The following is a 7938-nucleotide window of genomic DNA, read 5'->3' as shown; positions in this document are numbered from 1 at the left end:
ATTCAATGGGCTTTTACAGCCCATTGCTGCACCCTGCCCACCCCTTCCCGCCCCACGCTGCCCGGAATCTCAATGTTAACAGCGGGAGGCACCTCTCCCGCTGCCTCCTACCCTCACATGCAGCAGTGTAAGAGGGTGGGAGGCAGCCGGAGAGGGAGAAATTATGAAAATAATAAAAGAAGATATATAAACTACAGAAAGACAAAGAAGTAGTATTAAAACCTGCTGACAAAGGGGGGGTATGGTCTTAATGGACCGAGAAGCCTATGTAAGAGAGGCAGAGAGGCTCCTGGCAGATGAGAAATCATACAGTAGACTCACGAATGATCCAAAGGACACATACATAGAAGAACTACGCACTCTTCTGCTACAAGGACTCAGAACCAATATTTTAACAAAAGACGAATATCAATATTTATTAAGATCAGACCCCATTACCCCAATATTTTACTTTTTACCCAAGGTCCACAAGTGCATGACCAACCCACCCGGAAGACCCATTGTGGCTGGTATCGACTCATTAACCTCCAATCTGTCCCAGTATGTGGACATTTTCCTAAATAAATATGTAAAATGCCTACCCTCGTATCTAAAGGACACGACAGCAGTACTGAACACTATAGAAGATTTTGAATGGAAAGAGACCTACAAATGGGTAACTATAGATGTTCAGTCACTGTACACTTGTATTGAACATCATAAAGGAGTAGAAGCCTGCAAAAGATACTTAGAAGAAGATGCCTCACTTTCACCAGAACATACAAATTTTATCTGCAATGTAATGTTTTTTATTCTACACCACAACTATTTTAAATTTCAAGACCAATTTCACTTACAACAATGCGGAACTGCAATGGGGACTATATTTGCGCCCAGTTTCGCAAATCTTTTTATGGGACACTGGAAGAACCTTTATATTTACAATAACCAAGTTTTTAAGAGTGCTATAATACTATATAAACGATATATAGACGATATTTTAATTATCTGGGATGGAACAAACGCACAATTCGAAGAATTTTTTAAAGGCCTGGACAGTAACGATTTGAACCTTAAATTCACTTCCAATATACAGCAAGAATACATAGAATTCCTGGACCTGATCCTGACGCACGAGAATAACAAAGTGATAACCAAGAATTTCGTAAAAAGCGTGGACAAAAATAGTTACCTACACCACAAAAGTAATCATCTGAAGAAATGGAAAGAAAACATCCCATATTCTCAATTCCACAGAATTAAACGCAACTGTAGTAAACAGGAAGATCTAGAAGAACAACTCACCCTGTATGGTCAGCGATTCATGGAAAAAGAATACCCAGCGGGCCTTATCGAAAAAGCAGCAGAAAAGACAAGAAACACGAGCCGTACGTCACTATTAACATATAAAACGAAGGAAGAGGATAAGAGAGAATCGGTAGCATTCATTACTACCTACAATCGACACGAAAACACAATTAAAAAATCCATACAAAATCACTGGGGGATCTTACTGATGGACCCAATCCTTAAAGAAATCCTACCCTCAAGACCGGACATCGTTTACAGGAAATCGAAAAACCTAAAGGACCTATTAGCACCTAGTATGCTGAAAACGTCTAAGCCCTCCTCAAAATTACCCAAATGCAAAGGATCCTATAAATGCGGAAAATGTGTGATTTGCAAGTACCTCCATCCAAATAGAAAACATTTTACAGACACCGGGGACAAGAATGAATTCCAGATTAAGGACTTCATGAACTGCAACTCTACTTCTGTTATATACCTACTGGAATGTACATGTGGAAAGAAATATGTAGGGAAAACCAAGCGTCCATTAAAAATTAGGATTCAAGAGCACGTAAGGAGTATCAAAAACAAACTGGACAATCATGCAGTTCCCAGACATTTCTCAGCAACCCACAAATCCAACCCGGAAGATTTGACATTCAAAGCTATCGAACATGTCCAGCTGGGAGAAAGGGGAGGCGATCTGGCGAAGAAACTTTCCCAAAGGGAGATGTATTGGATATTTCAGCTGCAGACACTACACCCTAATGGTCTAAATGAGGGATACGAAATTGCTCCGTTCCTGTAAAGGTCCTGTAACCCTCCCATGAGATGAACCTTATCCCTCTGTACTCCCTCCACACACGCACACCCCTCCCCACTCCACCCTCTTTGTATTCCCTTCTCTTCTTCATCCCTTCCCCCTTTTATACACCATGGCTACTCTCTGAGCAAATAGGTATTCAAGTCCAAGAGGATTCCAGAACCGAAAAACATTACAGTCATACCACACTGGCAATGCCCAATCTCGTCCGATCTTGGCAGCCAAGCAGTGTTTGGGCCTGTCCAGTATCAGGACAGGAGACTACCTGAGAAGAATGGGTACTGTAATAAATGAAACAAGGAACCTCGGGATAAGGACAATACGAAAATACCAAGGCTCAGTTCACACACATTTTTACCCCTTGGGCACACTCATCCTCTTGCTCACCTCTTCATATATCCCACCTTTATGCCTTTATGCCTGTCACTCATTACCTTAATCTCTCACGAATAAAATGTCTTATATAGACACTTATCAAAATAAAACTAAGTATAATCACTTGGTTCACTCACACCAGAGTCTTTATAAGCACCTTCTATTAATCATATAAATATTCTATCCATCGCTCACTATATTTAAACACTTTATTAAACACTTTGTTATATTATAATTATTAACTTCCGCTGCTATATATTTATATATTTTTTAATACACCTTTTCTTTGTATTTATCTGTATCATGAATACTGTCATATAATTATGTATTTAAAAAATTGTTTTTATCCCTGTATATTATTGCTGCTATATATTATTGTCACTTAGATGTATGTATACAGTATGTAAAATATCGCTACCAAGTCACATAAAATTAACCTGTGCAAATGTACAAAGTGCAAGTACTAATTTAATATATCTTATATTTACATGTCCCATACGAAATCGCTATAAATGAAAGTATGAACAAAACACAGCAAACTCCAATGTACGCAGTAATAATCCACTAAGATGGCTGCTTCTCAATGCAAAAGTCCCCAAAGGTCCCCGAAAAAATGGCCGCTGAACGGAGACAAAAAACTACATCAGAGCCAAGACAGCCTGCATCGCAAATGTGAATCTGAATGACAGCCGCCGCAACCAATCCGTGCACAGCGCTGCAGCTCGGAAGTGTGGCAGAACAGCACATCCGCTGAAGAAGGGCGGAAGCCGTTTAGCGCAATGAACTATACTTACACAGGGAACGGGGCGGAAGTGACGTCCACCCACCGGAAGTGGGGACGCGCATCCCCCAATTAAGCACTATGTTCTATTTCTCCTATTATACTTATGTTTTTTCCGCGCTTTCTGTGCTCACAAAGTGAGTGGGCAGTTAATCTCCCTAGCCACTATAGTAGCAGATTAAAATTCTGCATGAAACCCTTAAATATGAAAACGGAGGCCACATCCCACAGGATGTGACCTCATAACTATGTGCACTAGGCATACTAGTATAAATAGAGCACCAGACACATCTCCCCCTCACCCCTTGAAGAAGTCTCCTAGACGAAACGCGTTGGGTAGTGCCTGCTGACTCCTCCACTAAGATAAGTCATTCACTTTTTAGACTTTTTTAGAGCATATACTACTTTTTTAGTGAATGATTTTTCACCCGTTCACTAAATCTAGACCATATTTCCCTCCTCCAATTTTTTAGCGACGTCACTTGTAGGCCTTTTTTAGTAACATTCTCGCATTTTTTTACTACTTTTTTACTACTGTTTTTTCTATATAAATTGTATTATTGTCTGTTCTCCCCCCTTTTTTAGTGCTATTGTGCACCTTTTTTGTATATGAAATAAAACTTTTTTATTATAAAGAGTTTTTCGTGCAGTACATAGGTATTTATTGTCGCTGTTTCCTCTATTCCAACCACTTGTAAATTCCTTTCGTGACACCCCTTACCAAGGTGTCCATTTTTAGAGGCTAGCTGACATCCCCTTTTTTCCTAAAAAGGGTTACCTAGTGTACACTAACTGCATACCAGAGCATCTAGACAGTCTGAGGACACAAGTGGCGCCATACATCTTTTCTTTCCTTGAAGATATATAAATATCTTCTTTTTATTATTTTCATCATTATGACAGGGGAGGCTCTGCCTCCCCTGCCTCCCCTGACTGCACGTCCCTGTCATTGGCCTTGTCAGTTTCTGCATGTAGAACCTTATGGTTTTAAAGCAGCAGGAAGATTCCGAATCTAAAAAGCAGTGAAGGCTCTTCCATTCACCGGTTGCATATTATTTGGTGCGGAATTAGATAAATGGATATCACAGGCTACTGGTGGAAAATAAACCTTTCTTCTTTCCGCCACACATCCTCCTCACTGCTGCACTGGACCTTCATTTTAGTCCAGAGGGGTTTGTGCATGTTGAGTTTCACACTCGCCAGGCCACTCGCTCCAGGAGGGACAGAAAGGAGGCAGAAGCATGGGAACGCCAACCTTTTATGGGCGTGCCCAAGACAACACTGGGCATGCCCCTGCAGATGCAGGCATGTCTATGCCTGCTTGGCATGGGTGGCTGATGTCACATAACATCAGCACTCACCCCAAATTCTGCAATCTGTGGTCATAATAAAATTTGGTCTAGATTTAGCGAACGGGTGAAAAATCATTCATTGGTGAGCGACCATCAAATGATTTTTCACCTGTGCAGTCGCATTTGAGGGGATGTGTTAGCATACACATCCCCTCGCATGTTAGAGAGGGGATACAATCAGCAGGGGGAGCATGCATTTGGCGGGGCAGTGTTTACCTTTTCGTTAGGCTGTGAACATACGCAGCCTAGAAAACTGAATCAGGCCCTTTATACGTTTTTTTAAGGTTTCCACTTCGAGCTGAAAAATCACACATTTTTATGCAACACAAAAAAAACTTCTTTCTCTTCAAGGACCACATCAGTGTCATATTATCTTTTTCACAATAGTCTCTATTTTAACAATGCTTGTCTGGACTGGCCAACAGGGATACAGGGAAATCCCTCACTTCTTCCTCTAGGGGTCAGGTTTCGAACTGTGCACCCAAATGATACAGGGTCAACCGGAAGATACTGTATCACTAACGATCATAGAAGCGGGCAGAATGGGGGTATGCACTAAACAATCCGGCCTATATTTTCATTCTGATTTGGCCAGAAACATCATATTGGGACTAAATTACTCTCTTGTGTACCTGGCCTAAGAGACAAATAGTAAATTCCGAGATTTTATACTGCAGTATAAACATAGCTATAGCAGTTAATGGGTAAATGGGTTAATGGTTAACTTGGTTTATAGTTATATTTTGATTGTTGATTGATGAGTTGTAAAGTGCAAGAAATTCATCATATCTGTGTATGTGTGTGTGTGTGTGTTTATTGGGAGTGCGGCCATCTGCGAAGTATATATATATATATATATATATATATATATATATATATATATATATACAGTAGCTGGCGGCGGCAGGCGTAATGATGCACAGAGGCAAAAGTTTAGCCAATAACGTTTCGGTCTTTAATGACCTTCGTCAGACTGAACAACAAACATACAGATAAATCTTACCTAAATACCCCCGCCACCAACGTGATCCGGTCCCGGGACGCGCCTTCCGTCTGGATCTCTGACGTCACTGCAGGGCGACGTGCGGCGTCCGTCGCACACAGACGTCAGACGCATCACCATGGAGACCTTACAAAACAATAATAAACAAGCTGAATGTATATACAAAGGTAGGAATATGCAATTAAACAACAGAAGCACTTATAAATCAATAACAAAGCAGATGCATTCTATTAAACAAGGCATGAGAGTACTCTACAAAAAGCATGTCAGGCTGTGGAATTCATTCAGGCCGTGTGGAGACACCGTATTCAGCCGGTGTATCCAGCGAGCCTCTCTCTGCAAAAGTAATTTAGAACGGTCTCCCCCCCTCAGATTAAAGGGAATGTGGTCTATTATTTTATATTTTATAGTTTATTATTGTTTTGTAAGGTCTCCATGGTGATGCGTCTGACGTCTGTGTGCGACGGACGCCGCACGTCGCCCAGCAGTGACGTCAGAGATCCAGATGGAAGGCGCGTCCCGGGACCGGATCACGTTGGTGGCGGGGGTATTTAGGTAAGATTTATCTGTATGTTTGTTGTTCAATCTGACAAGGGTCATTAAAGACCGAAACGTTATTGGCTAAACTTTTGCCTCTGTGCATCATTACGCCTACTAAGTCCAGCGAGTGCCGCCGCCAGCTACTGTATATCTATTGTCCCTACCCTGACCCCGGAAGGCACCAGGGCAGTTTTTTCCATTTAAGCTCCAAGAGGAGTGCCAGTCTACCTACAAACTATTATCATCGGTCCTGTTGACATTGACAGACTGACTGATGTGGCACCCAGGACTACGTTTGAACCGCTGCACCACACTGTCCCTTTGTTGCACTCCCCAGTGATTCCCCAGTGCACTGGATAATGCAAGAAACAGCAGGGTTTAAAAGCACGCTTCTACCGACTGGAGAGACATGGAGTTTCTCCGATGCAGAGGCAATTAGATTCAAGCAGAACCTCACACTCACTGAAGGAGAGGTCACCAATGAGCAATTATACATACAGTTATTAAGGTTACGCAAGAAGGAGTTGGACTTTCTCCTACACGGAGTCACGTTATCTGACTACCACAGAACTGGCCAGATACCCCGCGGATTTAGGATCAGGAATGCCCCCACAATAGGCAAGTTCAATCAGGACTTTTGCCGCAAGTGGATCGCTATCCTAAACAAATGTAGTCTGGATCTGATTTTGTTGGTTATCGCTGAATCTGCTAAAGAACTGGAAACTATAAAAACCAAAATAGAAGCCTTTGAGGCTACACACCTGGATACCTTGAAATCGGACGTCGAGACCACTTGGCTTGACAAATTAACCCTACAGGTAGCAAATTATAAAAAAGAACTAGTCAGCTTCAAGCGTAAGAAATTGGAAGTGGTACAAAAAAATTACGCGGAGTGTAAAGTATACTCTTGGGTATACAATACCACCCCGAGGTACCCTAACAGAAGACGTCCAAGACAGTATAGAAAATTCCCAGGTGACACCGACACCTCAAGCGGAGGGGCTACCACACAAAGCGATACTGACGGCAGATCCCACAAGAAGCCCCCTTTAGGGGTAAAGACCCGGGCTCAACTTACCGGGAAAAACACAGACGCACCAGAAGAGGGCACCAGTGGCTCCGACTAATCAAGAGTGAAAGCATCAAAAAAGAAACCATAGTATTCAATCTATCCACACGTCCTATTTCAACAGAGGGGTTTGTCCTCTGTGCCCACCACTCAATTTGATCAATTTAAGTGGAAAGTAGATTCCTACAAATTTAATAGAAAGTTGCGTCTGAAGGAACATTTTGGCAAAGAACCCAAGGAACCTGCTAATGTGATAGACCAGACAGCCAAATTGAAAAAAAGAACCACTTATGACCCGACAACCAACAACCTCACGCTTAAATGCTTTGAAAAAACATTGGATTACAAAGCCTGCCAAATAGGCAAAGAAGAGCAAATTCAACATCCAAACCTTTCTAAGGCAGAGGTGAAGTGTTTGAAAAATTTAAGTGAGGGCAAGTCTATTGTAATACGACCGGCCGATAAAAGCGGAGGTCTGGTGATCCAAGATATAGACCAATACAGAGCTGAAATTTATCGCCAGTTAGCCGATCAGAGGGTCTATAAAAAACTACAGTAGGATCCGACTCAAGAATTTCTGAAGGAGATTAAAATGATTCTGGGCAAAGCAGAGATGGACGGCATCATCACTAACACAATCCACAAAAGTTTATTACAAGAAAAACCTGTTGCCCCTGTATTATACACCATCCCCAAAATGCATAAGAATGCTACGTCCCCTCCGGG

General features: G+C 41.9%; 1 pseudogene; it reads left to right on the top strand.

The window, feature by feature from the left end:
- The first annotated feature begins 2262 nt into the window (after nucleotides 1-2262).
- LOC146076139 (5S ribosomal RNA) lies at nucleotides 2263-2382 on the top strand (annotated as a pseudogene).
- Nucleotides 2383-7938: the final 5556 nt, after the last annotated feature.

This window comes from Crinia signifera, chromosome 4, assembly GCF_055691185.1.
Source record: "Crinia signifera chromosome 4, ASM5569118v1, whole genome shotgun sequence".
In the NCBI taxonomy this organism is placed as follows: domain Eukaryota; kingdom Metazoa; phylum Chordata; class Amphibia; order Anura; family Myobatrachidae; genus Crinia; species Crinia signifera.
This window is presented reverse-complemented; position numbering and strand designations above follow the sequence as displayed.